At 36.2% G+C, this 21,073-nt stretch overlaps 1 protein-coding gene across 1 annotated transcript in view; it reads right to left on the reverse strand.

The window, feature by feature from the left end:
* SPIDR (scaffolding protein involved in DNA repair) overlaps positions 1-21,073 on the reverse strand; it is a 533,511-nt gene that overhangs the window by 440,235 nt on the left and 72,203 nt on the right.

Here is a 21,073-nt window from a genome sequence, read left to right on the forward strand (position 1 = left end):
GCCTGTGGTCCCAGCTACTTGGAAGGCGGAGGCAGGAGACCCGCTTGAGCCCAGGAGTTGGAGGTTGCTGTGAGCTGTAATGCCACTGCACTCTACCCAGGGGGACAGCTTGAGGCTCTGTCTCAAAAAAAACAAACAAACAAACATTTATGCACCCAACCAGAATGTGCCTCAATTTATGAGAGACACTCTAACAGGTATGAGCAACTTGATTTCCTCCAGATCCATAGTAGTTGGAGATTTTAACACTCATTTAGCAGTGTTGGATAGATCCTCCAATAAGAAACTAAGCAAAGAAATTTTAGATTAAAACTTAACCATCCAACATTTGGATTTAACAGACATTTACAGAACATTTCATCCTAACAAAACTGAATACACATTTTTTGCATCAGCCCATGGAACATACTCCAAAATTGATCACATCTTAGGTTACACATCTAATCTCATCAAATTTAAAAGAATAGAAATTATTCCTTGCATCCTCATGGACCATCATGGAATAAAAGTTGAACTCAGTAACAACAGGAATTTGTAGTCTCATACAAAAACATGGAAGCTAAATAACCTTATGCTGAATGATAGATGGGTCAGAGATGAGATCAAGAAGAAAATTACCAAATTTTTGGAAGAAAACAATAATGAAGACATGAATTATCAGAACCTCTGGGATACCACAAAGGCAGTCCTAAGAGGGAAATTTATAGCACTGTAAGCCTTCCTCAAGACAACGGAAAAGGAGGAAGCTAACAACTTAACGGGAAATATCAAGCAACTGGAAAAGGAAGAACATAACAATCCCAAACCCAGCACAAGAAAGAAATGACCAAAATTAGAGCAGAATTAAATGAAATTGAAAACAAAAGGATTATACAACAGATCAATAAGTCAAAAAGTCAGTTTTTTGAAAAGGTCAATAAAATAGATAAACCTTTGGCTAAACCTACCAGGAAAAAAAAAGAGTAAAATCTCTAATTTCATCAATCAGAAATGGTAAAGTCTTAGTAACAACAGACCCCTCAGAAATTAAAAAAAGCCTTAATGAATATTACAAAAAACTTTATTCTCAGAAATATGAAAATCTAAAGGAAACAGACTAATACTTGGAAGCACGCCACCTTCCAAGACTTAGCCAGAACGAATGCTGAACAGGGCTATATCAAGTTCTGAAATAGCATCAACTATACAAAATCTCCCTAAAAAGAAAAGCCCGGGACTAGATGGTTTCACTTCAGAATGCTACCAAATCTTTAAAGAGGAACTAGTACCTATATTACTGATCTTTTTCCAACATATAGTAAAAGAAGGAATATTACCCAACATATTCTATGAAGCAAACATCACCTTGATTCCCAAACCAGGAAAAGACCCAACAAGAAAAGAAAATTATAGACCAGTATCACTAATGAATATTGATGCAAAAAGATTCAACCAAGTTTCTAACAAACAGAATCCAGCAACACATCAAACAAATTATACACCATGACCAAGTGGGTTTTATCCCAGGGTCTCAAGGCTGGTTCAATATATGTAAATCTATAAATACAAGTCAGCACATAAACAAATTAAAAATCAAAGGCCATATGATTATCTCAATTGATGCAGAAAAAGCTTTGATAATATCCAGCATCCCTCAATGATCAGAACACTAAGAAAATTGGTATCAGAGGGACATTTCTTAAACTGATAGAGGCCATCTACAGCAAACCCACAGCCAACATCATATTGAATGGAGTTAAATTGAAACCATTTCCACTCGGATCAGGAACCAGGCAAGGTTGCTCATTGTCTCCACTGCTCTATTATATTGTAATGGAAGTTTTAGCCATTGCAATTAGGAAAGAAAAGGCGAGCAAGGGTATCCATATAGGGTCAGAAGAGATCAAACTTCCACTCCTCACAGATGATATGATTGTGTATCTAGAAAACAGGGATTTTACCACAAAACTCTTAGAAGTGATGAAGGAATACAGCAAAGTCTCAGGCTACAAAATGAACACTCATGAATCAGTTGCCTTTATATATACCAACAATAGTCAGTGCCAAAGAAGATGAAATTTACCTAACAAAGGAAGTGACAAATCTCTACAAAGAGAACTATGAAACTCTAAGAAAAGACGTAGTTGAAGATGTTAACAAATGGAAAATCATATCATGATCATGGCTGTGAAGAATCAACATTGTTAAAATGTCCATACTACTCAAAAGCAATATACAATTTTAATGCAATCCCTATTAAAACCCCACTGTCATACTTTAAAGATCTCAAAAAAATAATACTTTGTTATATACAGAATCAGAAAAAACCTTGAATAGTCAAGATATTACTCAGAAATAAAAACAAAGCAGGAGGAATCACACTACCAGACCTCATACTATACTATAAATCAACAGTGATCAAAACAACATGGTACTGGCACAAAAACAGAGAGGTAGATGTATGAAACAGAATAGAAAACCAAGAGATGAACCAAGCTACTTACCATTATTTGATCTTTGACAAGCCAATTAAAAAATTCAGTGGGGAAAAGATTCCCTATTTAACAAATGGTGCTGGGTGAACTGGCTGGTGACTGGTAGGAGTCTGAAACTGGACCCACACCTTTCACTATAAACTAAGATAAACTCTCACTGGATTAAAGATTTAGGCTTAAGACATGACACTATAAAAATATTAGAAGAAAGTGCAGGGAAAACTCTTGAAGAAATTGGCCTGGGTGAATATTTCACGAGGAAGACCCTCCCCACCTGGGCAATTGAAGCAACATCAAAAATATACTACTGGGACATGATCAAACTAAAAAGCTTCTGCACAGCCAAGAACACAGCAAGTAAAGCAAGCAGACAGCCCTCAGAATGGGAGGAGAAATTTGCAGGTTACGTCTCTGACAAAGGTTTAATAACCAGAATCCACAGAGAACTCAAACATATTAGTAAGAAAAGAACAAGTGATCCCATCTCAGAGTGGGCAGGGGACTTGAAGAGAAACTTCTCTGAAGAAGACAGGCGCATGGCCTACAGATATATGAAAAAAGGATGCTCATCATCCTTAATCATCAGAGAAATGCAAATCAAAACTACTCTGAGATATTATCTAAGTCCAGTAAGATTAGTCCACATCACAAAATCCCAAAACCAGAGATGTTGGTGTGGATTTGGAGAAACAGGAACACTTCTATGTTGCTGGTGGGAATGCAAACTAATATGTTCCTTTTGGAAAGATGTTTGGAGAACACTGAGAGAACTACAAATAGACCTGCCATTTAATCCTACAATTCCTCTACTAGGTATATATCCAGAAGACCAAAAATCACATTATAACAAAGATATTTATACCAGAATGTTTATTGCAGCCCAATTCATAACTGCTAAACCATGGAAGAAGCCCAAGTGCCCACCGACTCACAAATGGATCAATAAATTGTGGTATATGTACACCATGGAATATTACACAGCCTTAAAGAAAGATGGAGACTTTACTTCTTTCATGTTTACATGGATGGAACTGGAACATATTCTTCTTAGCAAAGTATCTCAAGAATGGAAGAAAAAGTATCCAATGTACTCAGCCCTACTATGGAACTAATTTATAGCTTTCATATGAAAGCTATAACCCAATTATAGCCCAAGTATATGAGGAAAGGGGAAAGAGAGGGTAGGGGAGGGGGGAGGATAGGTGGAGGGAGGGTAACTGGGACCACACCTACAGTGAATCCTGCAAGGGTACTTGTGAAAATTACTAAATGTAGAATATAAATGTCTTAACATAATAATTAAGAAAATGCCATGAAGGCTATGTTAACCAGTTTGATGAAAATATTTCAAATTGTATATAAAACCAGCACATTGTACCCCATGACTGCATTGATTTACACAGCTATGATTTAATAAAAAAAAAAGAAAAGAAAAGAAAATTACTTATTTGTTTTTTAGTATTTTTTTATTTTTTCAAATTAATATGAGGGTACAATTTTTAGGTTACATTGTTCTCACTTCCAGGATAAAGTTCCATTTGTAGAAGAGCCCCCACCCAAGGGTGTGTTATACACCCTCATGATGTGCACATTAGGTGAGATATTCTTCATGCCCTCCCTCCTTCTGCCAAATTTCCTCCACCTCCTGCTTTCCTCTACCCCTGAACTGAACTATAATAGTGTTTTATTGTTCTTATGAGCATGTAATTATTGATAATGTTGATTTCATATTAGTATGGAGTATATTGGATATTTATTTTTTCATTCTTGCAATACTTTACTAAGAAGAATGTATTTCAACTCCATCCAGATAAATGTAAAAGATGTAATGTTTCCATCTTTTTTAATGGTTGAATAATATTCCATGGTATACATATACCACAGTTGGTTGATCCAGTCATGGGTTAACAGACCCTGAGGTTGCTTCTTCAACTTGGCAATTACAAACTGAGCTGTAATAAACATTCTAGTACAAATGTCTTTGTGATAAAATGACTTTTGTTCTTCTGGGTAGATACCTAGTAATGGGATTACAGGTAAACACTGCAAGTTTTTGCTTCTAATCTACCATTTTCAATTTTTTAATTCACATATATGACTAAGAAAAGCATCCTCTGAGTATGTGTTTTCTTTAAAGGTTTAAAGTAATACCTTAAATGATACAGCTAAGTCAATGTCATGTACAGTAGATTCTAATCCAATATAGTTAAGAGAGCTGTTATTTAACAAATCAGGCATAGAAAGTCAGTTAGTAGACAGGAATGTGATAGTATTATCACAGCACTGTTTGCATATGAAGTCTTAAAACTGAGGAAAAAACAAACTCATAACCCTGAAAACACAAAAGTATTAATAAGCTCATTTTAAAACAACTAACTCCCTAAACCCACCTAACATGCAAAAACAAGAGGAACATTCCTCACCCAGAGTTAGAATCTACACTGAAACTTATGTGAATGAACTTGACCCTGGCTGGCAACAAGCCAGCAATCCTAGTCACTGAATGACTTAACAGAACACTGTGTTCTTGGCGCAAGTGCAAAACAAAGTGTTGAAATCCACACTTAAAAGAATCTCCCTATACATTTTAAATCAATTTTTAAATCAATAATAAAATATTTAAATATAAGAAGAGATTTTGCAGTGTTCGGTATACGTTTACTTTAGGTAATTTTTTTAAATTCCCAATCCATCCTGGTCAAATCCACTGCTCCTCATGAATAATTACTTCACTGTCTCCCAAGCACGCTGACCCCATGCTCTGGCTCTCCTGGGCTAGGACTCCTCCAATACTGTACCTGGAAAATTCCAAAGCACCTAAGATGATGTATTAGGTAGGGACAGCAAGTAAAGCCAAAAACAATGTGTTGACTCACTTCTACGGAAAGCCCTAGAGAAAAACATGGGCCACAGTTCAGCTCTCTCACGCGATGCAGCTCAAGCAGGTAACTGGCTTAAGTTACATCTTTCCCATACAGGTTAAGTTAATGCAGCCACAAAGGTAACACACAAATCAGAAAGTAAAACAAAATCTGGTGCATACACACACACACACACACACACACACATATACAGAGACTATATATACTTTAAGAAAAAAAAAACACTTGTCATTTCCTTTAGTTTCTACCATCTTCCTTTTTTCCTAAATTCCAGGTCTCCCAAAATGCTACCATCCTTGATATAAGGTTAGGGTTGTTCATTCTTACCATCAGCAAAGTAATTCACATCTACCTAATACTCTGGGGAAAACCTACACATGTCCTAAAGTGTTCAGGGTGAACAAGATCAAAACGACAAATATTCAGTAGTCTACTCTGGCAAATACCACTACTAAAATGATAAATGTTTAGTCTGTCTTTTCACCCTTAAACCCTGCAGTTTTTAGTCTTAATTCTTTATCCCTTTTAATGCTAGTAAATCAAATCTCTCATTCTATTGCAATACATATCCAATGTCTACGGTAAAGCAAATAGAAATATAGCCTTTAGCTCTGATGTTCATATTTTTGCAGTCCATGGAGATAAGAAGTATATGGTCAAAGTGTGTTTTTTAATATAGTAAAATGTTTACAAGATTTTGAACATCTATTCCTTCAAAATTATACAATCATGTCTTGGTATCTGTGGGAGTTGGTTCCCAGATCCCTGTGGATACCAAAATCCATGAATGTTCAATTCCCTGATATAAAATGTCACAGTATGTGCACATAACCTCCTGTATACTTTAAATCATGTCTAGATCACTTACAACAACACAATGCCTAGGCTCAAACTCTTGGGCTTAAGCAATTCTTTTCCCTCAACCTTCCAAGTATCTGAGGACTACAGGTGCCCGCCACAATGCTCAGCTATTTTTTGGTTGTAGTTGTCCTTGTTGTTTGGCAGGCCAGGTCTGGATTCAAACCTGCCAGCTCCAGTGTATGTGGATAGCACCCTGGCCGTTTGAGCTAGTTTGAGATTGCTGTGAGCTGTGACACCACGGCACTCTACCCAGGGCAACATCTTGAGACTCTGCCCCCCCCAAAAGCCAACAACAATACAATGCCTACATATCATTTCATTAGCATAGATCAATGGCGTAGTCAACATATGACAAATTCAAGTTTCGTTTTTTTGAAATTTGTAGAGTTGCTTTTTTCTGAATATTTTTATCTGGAGTTGGTTGAATCCATCCACAAAAAACTCATGGATGGGAGGACCAACTGTATTTTAAAAGTTACTCTCAAAATGATGACATAATTTTGCTTAACTTACGTTCAAAAAGTTGTAAGTAACATCAAATATAAAAGGATAAAGAATTAAAAAATACATGGCTTACCCTCAAAAGCTTCTCTGTTTTTCAAACAGATTTATTTTTCCAAATATTATTTACTCAAGATGAATATTAAAACTAATATAAATATCTTAATACCAAGTGATACCTGTGGATATACAGATCAAAATTGTGTTTAGAATTGGGCCTAACATTTTTCTGTTAATCGAGAACTCTGATTTTATTTATTTCCATGTTCTGACCATCTAACCAATAATTAAAAACACTCTGTTCACTACTTAAGTTCATTTTATATAAAACCATCATTTATATTATGCACATACTAGGATATGCTCTCTTAAGGCATTCTGTAGCATTAAACAAAAACACTTACACAATTCAGCCTTGGCATAACTGTGAAAACACAATGCAGAAATCATCTGGCACTCCTTACAGAAATTATTCTACCTACACAGAATGACAGAGAAATAAGGCTCCTTACTTTTGCACACATCCCTCTTGTATATATAAGAAGGCAGTACTCACTCAACATACATGAATCTTAGGGACTGGAATCTTCAATTAAGAGAAGAAAGAGTTTAAATGGCAGGACTATATTTCAGCTTTTTGTTCTGGTAAAACTTTCGACATACAGAAGAGTTACAAAGACAGTACAGAGAATTTCTATACAGTCTTAATTCCACTTCCTCTAATGTTAACATCTTACATATGATGCTATAATTAGGAAAATTAACAAATTAACATTGAGGCGGCACCCGTGGCTCAAAGGAGTAGGGAGCCGGCCCCATATGCCGGAGGTGGCAGGTTCAAACCCAGCCCTGGCCAAAAACTGCAAAAAAAAAAAAAAAAAAAAATTAACATTGATATAACAGTCCTAATTAAACTAAAGGCTTTAAGCAGTTGTCTCTAGCTTTTCTGTTTTGTGATTCAAGCCAGGTTCCCACGCAGCAGTTAGCTGTCAATGCTCTGAGTCTCTTCCCATTTGTGACAGTTCTGGTTTTCAGAATTTGGCACTATTGTTCAGGTATTTTGTAGAATGTCTTCCATTTGGGGTTTGTCTAATATTTTCTAATGATCAGATTTGCAGCTATGGATTTTTTTTTTTTTTTTTTTTTTTGAGACAGAAGCCTCAAGTTGTTCCCCTGGGTAGAGTGCCATAGCATTTCAGCTCACAGCAACCTCCAACTCCTGGGCTCAAGCGAGTCTCCTGCCTCAGCCTCTCAAGTAGCTGAGACTACAGGTACCCGCCACAAGGCCCAGCTATTTTTTGGTTGCAGCCGTCATTATTGTTTGGCAGGCCCAAGCTGGATTCAAACCCGCCACCTTGGGTATACATGGCTGGCGCCTTAGCCACTTGAGCCACAGGCAGCCGCAGCTATGGATTTTGTAGTAGTGTGACCTCAGTTCATGATATTGATGAGTACACGATGTTAATAACTTACTATTTTCAACATTCATCACTTGGTTAAAAGGATGTCAGACAATCAACACATAAAGTTACTGTAATTATTTTTACCTGTGTCATTAAGAAATAATTTGAGGAAAATGCTTTGAAGTCATAAAAATATCCTGTTTCTGAGTAAGTTTTGCCCATTAATTTTAACCTTCATTGATGGATCTTGCCTTCAGCAATTACTACTGTGGTAGTCTAAACATGCATTTTCTATTCCCCTCATTATTTCCACATTTTTTAATTTAAATTCTCGAAAGCTCAAGTTGTTTTTCTTTTTCTGCTATGTATTAATTATTCAATCATATATCATATATTATTTGATCATATATTGGTATATACTTGCAGATGTTTATTTTATTTTTTGAGTTATAATCCAATATTATCATATTTCATTGCTCAAGTTGTTTCAGCTTTGGCCATTCCTAACACTTTCAGACTGGCTGTGTCCTTTGCACGTTATCCACTGTTTTAAACTCTTCCTTATTTTCTGATGGCACATGCTGTTCCAGGTTCATCTTGTATTGTCTCTGCCTTGCCCATGGTCTGCCATTTTGCTAAGTTCTCCTTCCTCCCCTTATTGGAAATGGTATTAGAAACCAGGATCTAAGTACTAGTTGTTGTTTCTTACTGCTTCTATGCCCCCTCAGTGGACAGAGACAGGAAATTATACACTCACATGTTTTTTACTATTTCTTGAGTCTGTGTATGCATGTGTATTTAGGGAAAAAAAACAAAACCAGAAACACCTAATTTCCTATTGACAGACTGCAATCCAGACCACAGGGTTCATTCCAATAATCCCCATAACTTATCTGTACCTTCTTTCTCCTCCAGCTTGCAATATCTACAATGTGAAATCTATTTGCTTATTCAGTTACAATATACATACAAACTAGTTTCAAAAGTGCTAAGCCATAGCTGTGAAAAGTAATTTTATCAACTTGAATACAATGTTTGTGTACATGTCTTTTTGTCTTTAGCCATATATAATAGAATCCACTCAAACATTGTTTTTCAAAGTTACTTAGGTCAGCCCCTTTTTCCCTAGCCCCTTCTGTGAGGTTATAACATTTGTTGCAATATATGTATTACATTCTTAGGTTTCCCAGACAACTTATTGATTTATTTATATGTGCATAGAGTAACAGTCACTCTTTGGTGTTTAGAGATCTATAGGTTGTGACAAATGCATAGAGTTGTGAGCAGTCTACCATAGTACCTGAAGGACTATTCTCTCATTCAAGCTGCCTTCCATGGCTGGCAGTCAATCCCTTACCCAACCCATTCACCAGTCATCTGTCTCCATCACAGTAGAATTGTGACACACTTGGTTCTGACTTCTTTCACTTAGCAAAATTCATTGAATGTTCACTGTACTTTCTGGATGGATCGACAGCTCTTTCCTTCTAAGTGCCATGAGTATCCTATTGTGTAAATGCATCTATTCACTTAATGAAGGACATTCCCAGTTTCTGGTTTAGGTGACTATGAACAAAGCTGCTATCAACTTTCATGTTCAGGTTTTTGTGAAAAGATAATTTTTTTAGTTCACCTGGGTAAATATCTAAAATTGACATTGTTAAGTCATAATATTTATCTTTGTAAGAGAGCGCCCAAATGTTTTCTAAGTAGCTGTATCATTTTGCATTCCCACAAGCAACATGTAAGACAGTTTACTCCTAATTCTCACAGCACTCAATGATGTCAAATATGGGGTGTTTTTTGTCTATCTGTCTGTTTTTAGCCATTCTGATATGTGTAGAATAGCAGGTATATTTAATAAATCATCAAACCACTCACATGAATCCAAATTTCTATCTTCTAAAGGAGAAAGAAAGGTTTAGATAACACACTGCACCAGCAATCCTTGTAAGACATGTACCTAGAAATACTGCTATGTTTCCATGAGCACATTCTCTCCATTTTTCCCCAGCCCCTACCACCTTTGATGGTTGAATATCAACCCTCTAGTTCTCAAGAACAACTTAGAGTGTGCTGGGAACAAAACACCCTGAGACAGAGAAAGGGTGTCATGTCTTGTCAGCAGACAAGATAGGCTTCTTCTGTCCTCCCTGCCTACTTATAATAAGCCCATGTCATATAACTTGTTGGTGTGAATTCTCTCTCAATGGACTCAGATAACTTGGCAACTGATGCACAGTGAACCTGCTTCACATACTTCACTTCACTATTTCACTGATTAAGTAAGCATCTCCTAAGTACTGGAGAAGAAAATCCAAACCTAGACTAAAGGCATATAAGTCTCTTCCTAAACACAAAAAGTGCAACTCTCAGAAACCTGGAATCAAAAATGGTAGAGATAATAAGGCAACCTTTTTTTTCCTAATTTGCTTCTTAATCTTAATACCATCATCAGATATTTATATTCTAAATAAGTTTCTTGAGGAAAATAGTTCAGTAAAGGCATCCTCAAATACTATAATGTGGATTAGGCAGTTTAAAGGAAAAACAAAGAGAAAAGATCAATCTAATCAATGAACAAAACAAGGCTATAATCGTCAAAACTTTTCTTAAGTGGAAGGTTAACATGGATAACATAACAGGCACTTATGTATCTTAATAACTTCCAATCTAGTGGTACACCAGATGCAACTGGGAGATTTATTTTAAATAATTATCTATATTCTGAAATTTCTGTTCATAAAGTTGACTAATTTGGTTTAAAGAACATCCTTTGAAAATCCCCACAATTACTATATTAGTACAGTGTAGCCTACAATCAGAAAGAAAGGTATTTGTGCTAACAGGAAGTAAATATTTAAATACCAGGGTACAGAAGAAAGGTAATAATAAAAAATGGAATTTACAATGTGTACTAAAATCTGCCTTTAAAAATATAAAATTAGAGGCTGAGCATGGTGGCTCACACCTAAAATCCCAGTACTCTGGAAGTCCAAGGTAGGAGGATCACTTGAGGTCAGGAGTTCCAAACTAGCCTGAGAAAAAGCAAGACCCCATCTCTACCAAAAATAGAAAAAATTATCTAGGCGTGTTGGTGCAGGCGTATAGTCAGCTAGTCAGGAGGGTGAGATAGGAGGACTGCTTGAGCCCAAGAGTTTAGGCTGCAATAAGCTATGATGATACCATTGTACTCCACCCCTGGTGAGAAAGAGACTCTATCTCAAAACAAATAATAATAAAGTGAAATAAGGACTAATTTTGAAGTACAAAAGAACATAGATCAGAAACATGAAGAGAGTCCTTCTGTGTTCCTTGATAACTAAACAGCATAGGGCAGAAATGCTGCAGTGAAGAGAACAGCAGGGAGCAGCCTGGGCCTCCTCTTGGGCTGACAACTGTGGGCTCACCAACCGTAGGTCTTCAGGCTCTTACCTCTCTAAGAATTAGCTGATTCTATATGAAAATAAACATACAGAAATGTCTCCCAAACTAGGCAAAATCCATCTCCTTATGCTAAATTTTAGTTCAGTAAAGGCATCCTCAGAATGGTTCAGAAATTTTATATAAAATTTCACAGAAGATATCCTTTCGGGGTATTAGTAACACAGGGTGAAGAGAGGAAACGTGAGCTAGGACAGAAGGTGGAACTGTAGCAAATACACTGCGCTGACAGAGGACCCCGAAATGGAGCATGCACCACTCTTGAGAAATGTGCTCGGTGGTTTTGGAGGACGCTACTGAGAGGAAGAGGAAGATCCCATTGAGGCAGCTGAGAGAGCTAAGTGGGACAACATTGCTGCTTGCTATCGCTATGATAAGAAGTGATCACAAGTAGCAACAAAGCGTTATTAAAGGAACATGAAAAATGCTCCTGGATATACATTGGTACAGTCCCTTAAGTTGTTCCCAGCTGAGGAAGAAAAGTTACAAGTGGCTCTGGAAACCAAAATTTGGGAACTAGGTGTCAACAATATGGAATTTAGACAGCAGCAAACACAAGAGATGAAGAAGCAGGTATAGAAATACACATTATTACTTAGCATAAGAATTACCTGCAACAAAGTAAAACATTTTATTACACTGAAAAAAGAAATTTTGAAAATGGAATAGTAAATGGAACTTAATATTTAATAGCCTATTATTATTAACTTAAATGTATAAAATATTTAGTTTCTAGGGATTTTTTTAAACAAGCAAAAAATATGCATGTTTATATATCTCTAAAAGCCCCAAGCTGCAACCACAGTCACATCACTATTCTTTTTTCCATAGATTTTAAGTTACTTACACAGACATTTTTCTGTTATGAGAGACTTAAAAAATACAAATCTTACAGATGGAAAGGGAATACATTACTATAAAAATTAAATGAAATGATATATGCAAATATGTCAGGAAAAGGTTGTGCATCCATACCTTGTTTCAACCCTACCTATGCTAATGCCAACTGAGTACATTCAATTCTTTCTTTAATCACCTGAGTTAGCACAGATTCCACAGTGTTAAGGACAAAGTACTCCATAAAACTGCCCCCTTCTAAGACCATTTGTGAGATCCAGGTGTCACCAGGCTGACTGGCTACAAACGCAGGGATTCCCACAACTTGCTTAGGTTCAGTAACTCACTACAGCAACTTAGAGAACTCAGGGAAAGCACCACACATGCCACCAGCTTTACTGTAAAGGATATACTAGTATGAGGTCTAGGCAGGTCCCAGTACCACAATGTCTATGCCCTCTCCTGACTTTCTGGCCTGGAGCCAGGGCACAGCATCCTCCAGAAACAACTAATGCACTCAATAACCAGGGAGAGCCACCGAGCTGCAGCTTCAGGGTATGGAGTTTTCTTGGATTCTTATTACATAGGAATGACTGATTAAATTGAGGGCCTCCCTAGAGGTCCAGGGGCTGACATCCCAATCAGGCACTTGGTTTTTCTGGTAATCAGTCTTCACTTGAAGCCATTTAGAGACCAACCTAATTGGCACAGCAAAGACACTCCTGTATCTCAAGAAATTTCAAGAATTTTTGAAGATCTATGGCAAAAGCCTAAGGAAAAAACATATATATTCTTTATTATACAAGAGGCAAAAAGACTTCAATTTAAATCCCAACTCTCCCATTAGCTAGCTCAGTAACCTTAAATAAGCTAAGAGCCTTCCATGTCTTCAACTTAGTTCTCTGTGAGATAATAATACTACTACCTATGTCAGTAAAGTGAGAATTAAGTGAGAAAAGCAGGAAAACACCAAGCATAGCAATAAGAACACAGTCTTTAAGTCCAGACAGTTCTGGATTCAATCAGGTTTCACACTAATTAGCTAAGTAACCAGGGCTAACTACTGTAATGCCAAACGAGTACACTACAATTCAATTCTTTATTGAATTGAGCCAATTTTTTATTCTCTCAGCCAAAGCTGCTTTCCTTTAGAACAAATGTAACACATTTACTACTGCTGGAAAAAAAATAGAATGGCCTTAGCTCAATTATTAAAAAAAAAATTATTGACAATAATTAATACATAGAACAAAAACAGAAATTGAGGAAAAAGTGACACAATAGGGAATGTAGGAACAGATCCTATAATTTGTAAAAAGTTAATATCTTACAAATTCTACGTGGCAAAACATGAGAGAAATGAATCAACAGTTAAAAAGTGCTACTACGGTAAGCATGTAATTGAACTGAAGCTTCACACCATAGCAAAATCCAAATACATAAGTGTTAGAATAATATATGTATCTCAACAATTATTTTGAGTATGAGAGAAATCATTGAAGACCATCCTACAGTAAAATTATAACTTTTCGTATCCCTGTGTACATACTTTCATAAAATCACCTGTAATTCCTTAAAGTACTTATATAAATGCTTGTCACATTTCTCCATAAATGGGTATGTAGAAATATCAAAAAGAAAAATCAAACAGTAATAAGAATTTTAACTTCACTAAAAAATTTAAAATACATATTGAAACAACTATTGCTCTACTCTATGTCTATTCAACAAATATCCTTGATGAACATGACTGGTCCTTGGCACCCATGGGTCTCACTTTTCAACTATTGGGGGCCTCCCAACCTGGAACAAAAGATCACAAAGGGCCTAGAAAATCTTTGTACAGATATATAATATGTGTTTTAAGATAAGTGTTACTGTAAGAGTTTAAAAGTTTTTAAAAATTGAAAAGTTTATGAAGTAAAAAAGTAAGCTGAGGTTAATTTATCACTGAAAAAAATTAAAATATCTTCTCATAAATTTAGTGCAGCCTAAGTGTCCAGTATTTATAAAGTCTACAGTAGCATCCAGTAGTTTCTGAAGACTTCACTTTCACTCACCACTCACTGAATCCCCTAGAGTGACATCTAGTCCTGCAAGCTTCGTTAATGGCAACTACCCTGTACAGGTGGCCCTTGTTGATATTTTATACTATATTTTTACGGTGCCTTTTTTATGTTTAGATACTAATCATTCTGTTACAATTGCCTACATTATTTACTATAGTAACTTGCTGTACAGGTTTGTAGCCTACAAGATGCTGTGGTACTAGTGAAAGAACAGACAAACAGATCAACAAAACAGAATAGAAAGCCCAGGAAAAGACCTAATTGATCTTTGACATATAGCTTAGGCACATAGCAGGCTATGCTAACCAGCTTTGTTAAGTATACTTTATGATATTCCCACGGGCATGAAATCACCTAACAATGCACTTCTCAGAACATATCCCACGTATGACTACATCAAAAAAGGAAAAAAATCAAAAATCAATAATCTAAGCTTCTATCCTACAAAACTAGAAAAAGAAGATCAAATTAAATCCAAAATAAACAGAATAAAATTAGGCAGAAATCAATAAAATTAGACATAGGAAATTAATAGAAAACATGAATGAAACCAAAAATTGGGTTTTGAAAGATCAGTAAAATACATAAACTTCTAGTCAGGCTAAGAAAAAGAGAGGACAGAAATCACTAACACACGTATCAGAAATCAAAGAGGAGGGCAGCACCTGTGGCTCAGTGAGTAGGGTGCTGGCCCCATATACCAAGGGTCGCGGGTTTGAACAGGGCCCTGGCCAAACTACAACAAAAAATAGCCGGGTGTTGTGGTGGGCGCCTGTAGTCCCAACTACTTGGGAGGCTGAGGCAAGAGAATCGCCTAAGCCTAAGAGCTGGAGCTGTGATGTCACCACACTCTACTGAGGACAATAAAGTAAAACTCTGTCTCTAAAAAAAAAAAAGAAAGAAAGAAGAAAGAAATCAAAGAGGAAACATCTTTATAGACCCCATGGTCATTAAATGAATGATAAACATATGCCCCAAATTTGATAAACTAGATGAAATGAACCAATTCTGTGACAGATACAGTATGTCAAAAATCAAAGAAGAAACACACAGTCTGAATAGACCTGTTATCAATTAAAGAAATTTAATCCATAATTAATAACATTCCAAAACAGAAAGCAAAAATCCCAGATGGGCTCACTGGTGAGTCACTATAAAGTAATCTAGTGCTGTGGTACTAGTGAAAAAACAGACAAATAGATCAACAGAACAGAATAGAAAGCCCAGGAAAAGACCCAACTGATCTTCAACAAAGGAGTGAAGCCAATACAATGGAGCAAACATGGTTTTTTCAACAAATGGTGATGGAGTAACAGGACATCCACATTCCAAAAACTGAATCTGGACACAAACCTTATACTCTTCACAAAATTAACTCAAAATGGACCAAATAGCTAAATATAAAATGCAAAACTATAAAATTCCTAGAAGGCAACACACAGGACAACCTAGATGAACCTGGGTTTATAATAAGTCTTTATATATGACACCAAAGCATGAAACAAAGACTTGATCAGCTAGATCAGTAGTTGTCAACCTTCCTAATGCCACAATGTATTTTCATTGTTAAAAAGGGGTCACAACCCACAGGTTAAGAACCACTGACTAGATCAATATACCAAAATTAGAAACTCCTGCTCAGTGAATGACAATGTCAAGAGAATAAAAACACAAGCCACAGACGGGAGAAAATATTTGTAGAAGATATATCTGCTAAATAAAATATACAAAGAATTTTCAAAACTCAGTATGAGGCCAGGTACAATGGCTCATGCTTATAACTGTAGCACTTTGGAAGGCCAAGTCAGGATTGCATGAGAATAAGAATTCAAGAATAGCTTAGGCAACATAATGAGATCCCATCTCTATAAAAATAAATAAATGCATAAATAACCTGGACATGGTTAAAAATAAATAAATACATAAATAAGCTGGGCATGATAGCATATGCCTATCGTCCCAGCTACTTAAGAGACTAACCCAGGAGGATTGCTTGAACCCAGGAGTGTGAAGATACAGTGACCTGTGATGACACCCCTGCACTCTGGCCTGGGTAACAAAGTAAGATCCTATCTTAGAAAAACAAAGAAACAAATAAAAAACTCAGTAAGAAAATGACTGCATTTAAAAACTGGCTAAAAATCTTAATATATATCTTACCAAAGATATACAGATGGCAAATAGGTACATGAAAAGATGCTCCACATCATATGTCATCAGGGAAATGTCGTTAAACAACAACGATGATAACTATACACTTACTAGAATGGCCGAAATCCAAAATACTGACAACGCCAAATACCAGCAAGCATGTGGAGCAACAGGAACTCATTCCCCCCCAGTTAGATACAAAATGTTATATTCACTTTAGAAGACAGCTAAACACATCTTAGCAAAACAATCCAATAATTATTCTCCTTTGCATTTACTCAAAGGAGCTGAAAACTTATGTCCACATAAAAACTTGCAAATGGATATTTATAACAAATTTATTTATAATTGCCCAAACTTGGAAGCAACCTAGATGTCCTTCAGTAGGTAAATGGACAAATTATGTTATAAACAGACACTGGAACAGTATTCTATGCTAAAATGAAATAAGTTATCAAGTTATGAAAAGACATGAAGGAACCCTAAGTGCATATTACTAAGTGAAAGCAGAGGCATACTGTACAATTACAAGATATTCTGGAAAAGGTAAAACAATGGGGATAGTAAATTGATTGCCAGGAGTTAGGGTGGAGGCAGCAATTACTAGGCAGAGCACAGAGAATCTTGGGGGCAGTGAAAATATTCTGTATGATACTATAATGGTGGATACATGTCATTAAACATTTCTCTAAACCCAGAGAAGGTACAACACCAAGAATGAACACTGGAATAAATTACGAACTTTGGGTGATAAAAATGTGTGTATGTAAGCTCATCAGCTGCAATAAATGTACCACTCTGGTGGGGTATATTGATAACAAGGAAGCTATGCATGTGGAGAGGAATATACAAGATATTTCTATACTTTACTCTCAATTTTTCTGTAATTCTAAAAGTGCTCTGAAAAAAAAATCATAAGAAGAACAACACCAAGAACAAAAAGAAGGCATAATAAACACATTCCCAGATAAACAAAATTGATCATTGTGTGAAGACGCATCTTATAAAATACACTAACAGAAGTTCTGAAGACTGAAAGCAAGTGATCTAAGAATCCACACAAATCCATGTGAAAAAAACTGAGAAAAAAGTAATGAGTTAAAAGTTAGTATATATGTGTATTTTTTCTAACTTATTTTAAAAACTGTTAAAAATGTACTACATTAACTGTATTGTTCTACCTATAACATAGAGAAATGTAATATATCTTGTCAATAACAGAAAAGCAGAGGGTGGGAATAAAGCCTTATCAAACTAAGGGACTGACGCTAGATGGTAACATGATTCCACAGGAACAAATGAAGAGACAAGAAATAGTAAGTAAGAAATGCCATCTGACACTACAAATGTATACTTGCTCTTCTTTCTTCTTTTCACTTCTATAAAACACAAAATTACATTAATCAATAATTATAAAATACTGTACTGATGAGTTTGTAACATATATAAAAGAGAAGAGAAAAAAGGCCTTAATAGGGCTTCAGTACCCAAACTCTGGGGCTGTGGGTCAATACCCATCAGGTACTGGTCTGTGGCCTGTTAGGAACCAGGCCACACAGGAGGTGAGCAACTGGCAGTAAGGGAAACCACATCTGTATTTACAGCCACTCCCCATCACTCACATCACTGCATGAACTCCTTTTCTATGAGATCCCCGCAATCCCCCAACCCCTCCCCCAATCCATGGAAAATTATCTTCCATGAAACTGGTCCCTGGTGCCAAAAAGGTTGAGGATTGCCAAAAACATTTCTGCGGCTTACTGGAATAAAACCAGTATGAATCTGAGGAGATTTGGTTGAGATGTACAAGGTAAGCACTAGATGCAGGGATGCCCAGCCTTCTCTTTCCTTGCTGCACATTGAAAGAATAAGAGTTGTCTTGGGCGACACATTAAATATAAAACACTAATAAAAGCTGACTAGCAAAACTGAGGGTTCCTGCATACTTTTCATGATCTCTGACACCACAGATAAGCAAAAAAAGTCCTCACAAAATCAGCATGTGGTCTGCGGCTGAGGATGGACATCTCTGCACTAAAGCAACCAAATACCTAACTCAAAAACATACAGTGAAAATAACATTGAAAAGAATTAAATGTCACAAAAGAAAATATTGCTTTAAAGTACAAGAAATCTGAAGAGTATAGAAAAAACTTAAAATACATAGAAAATTAAAAGTAAAATGGTCTATGTAAATGCTACTACATCAATATAACATTAAATGTTAACAAATTAATCTAACCAAAGATAGAGACAGTCATACTGTAAAAAGGATGCAATATAAATTCAACAAGGGTGTTATGATCTTTCAGTGAGGAAAAAAAGTCTTCAATAAATGGTGCCAGGACAATTGGATTTCCACATGCAAAAACATAAAGTCGGACCCACCTGCCTCACACCATATGCAAAAATTAATTCAAGATAAATCAATGAAAAAAAAAATAAATCTATGACCTAAACATAAAAGCTAAAACCATAAAACTCTTAAGAAGAAAACATATGTGTAAATCTTCATGATCATAGATGAGCAAATATTCTTAGGTATGACACCAAAAGCATGAGCAATAGAAGGAAAAAAATTGATACACTGTTATTTCTCAAAACTAAAAGAACATTGTAAAGAATGTCAAAAGACAACCTTACATAATGAGAAAAAAACACTTGTCAAACACATTTCACAAGGGTCTAGTATCTAGAACATACATAAAATTCTATTACAATTCAACAAGAAAAAGACAAAGATGCCAATAAAAATTCAGTGAAGAACTTGAATATATATTTTTTCAAAGAAGATATTCAGATGATCAACCACCACATAAAAACATGATCACCACTATTAGCTATAGGGGACTGCAAACACAAACCACATTGAGATACTATTTAACAGACACTCACTAGGATTGTTTTTTTTTTTTTTAAGATGGTAAGTGTTGGCAAGGATGTGGAGAAACGGAAACCCCTTTGCATTGCTGGTGGCAATGTAAAATGGTTCAGTCACTGTGGAAAACAGGCTGTGGTTTCTCAAAATGTGAAACACAGACTTACTATGCAATCCAGCAATTCTTCTCCTCTGTATATACATGTATTCAAGAGAACTGAAAAACAGGTATTCAAAAGAATATGTACACTAAAGTGCACAGCAGGCACTAGTCACAATAGCCAAAGGGTAGAAATAACCCAAATATCCATCAATGGATAAATGGGTGATGTGTGGTAAGTACATATAGGAGTGTGTGCGTGTGTGTGTACACATATAATAAATGTAAACTGCACACAAACTTTATGGACACCCTGTGCAGACATACACAGAAAATGGATTATTCAGCCATAAAAGGTATGAAGTGGTGATATGCTACAGTGGATGAACCTCAAAAGCATGTTAAGAAAGAAGCCAGAGACAAAAGGTCACATACTGCATAATTTCTATTTATGTGAAATATCCAGAAAATGTAAAATCTAGAGACAGCAGATTAGTGTTGCAGGGAACTGGGGGGAGGAAAGAAGGAAGTATGGAATGTATGTATAGTGGTTTAGCATCATGTTTCCTCCTAGGGTGACAAAAATATTTTAGAACAGGATAGAGGTAGTAGTTGCACAACACACTGGATGAGCCAAGTGCCACTGAATGTGCCAAGTGCTACTTTAGAATGTTAACTATGTGAATTTCACTGAGTGAAATAAAACTTTAAAAAACTAAGAGAAATCTGGTACAAATTTGATGTTACTAAGGAAGCACGATGTATGTGGCAACGCTGAAAGCAATCAGTTTAGAAAGAAAATAGTTGTGTTTTCTGTTATTGTACAGAACTGAGTGAATATAAGGCTGACTCTTTTGTGACATGATGCAGAGATGGCCAAAAGGAGGAACAGTGAAATCATTTAACCATTATCTTCCTATCAAGTTTGGTTCTACTGGAAGCCTTCTTTCTTCTCCCTAAATAAGCACTGAAATAGAGCTGAAGGCCAGGAACAACTAGCTATCTCAGAAGCATCTGGGGGAAAGCAGAAAGAGGCAGAAGTGTTCCCATATCAGGACGTTAGGGGATCAACACTGCAAGAACCTTCCATTCTTACAGAAAGAGCACAAGCAGCACAAGCCTCTGTCACAGCTGTTCTAACTACAGCAGCCAGGGGCCAGGAAAAGTGACAGATTTTCTGGAGCACTGTATGAGGCGCCTAAGGTTTTTAGAACTCAAAAGTTGGATAATGCGATTTTTGGTCATCTGGGAATATACCTAATAAAGGAACTGCAGGGTCAAACGGCAGGTCTACTTTTAGTTCTCTAAGCGTTCTCCAGACGTCTTTCCAAAAGGAACGTATTAGTTTACATTCCCACCAGCAGTGGGAATGTACATCCACGCCAGCATCTCTGGTTTTGGGATTTTGTGATATGGGCTAATCTTACTGGAGTTAGGTGATATCTCAAAGTAGTTTTGATTTGCATTTCTCTG

This window comes from Otolemur garnettii, unplaced genomic scaffold, assembly GCF_000181295.1.
Source record: "Otolemur garnettii isolate 467f Iridium unplaced genomic scaffold, OtoGar3 scaffold00237, whole genome shotgun sequence".
NCBI lineage: Eukaryota > Metazoa > Chordata > Mammalia > Primates > Galagidae > Otolemur > Otolemur garnettii.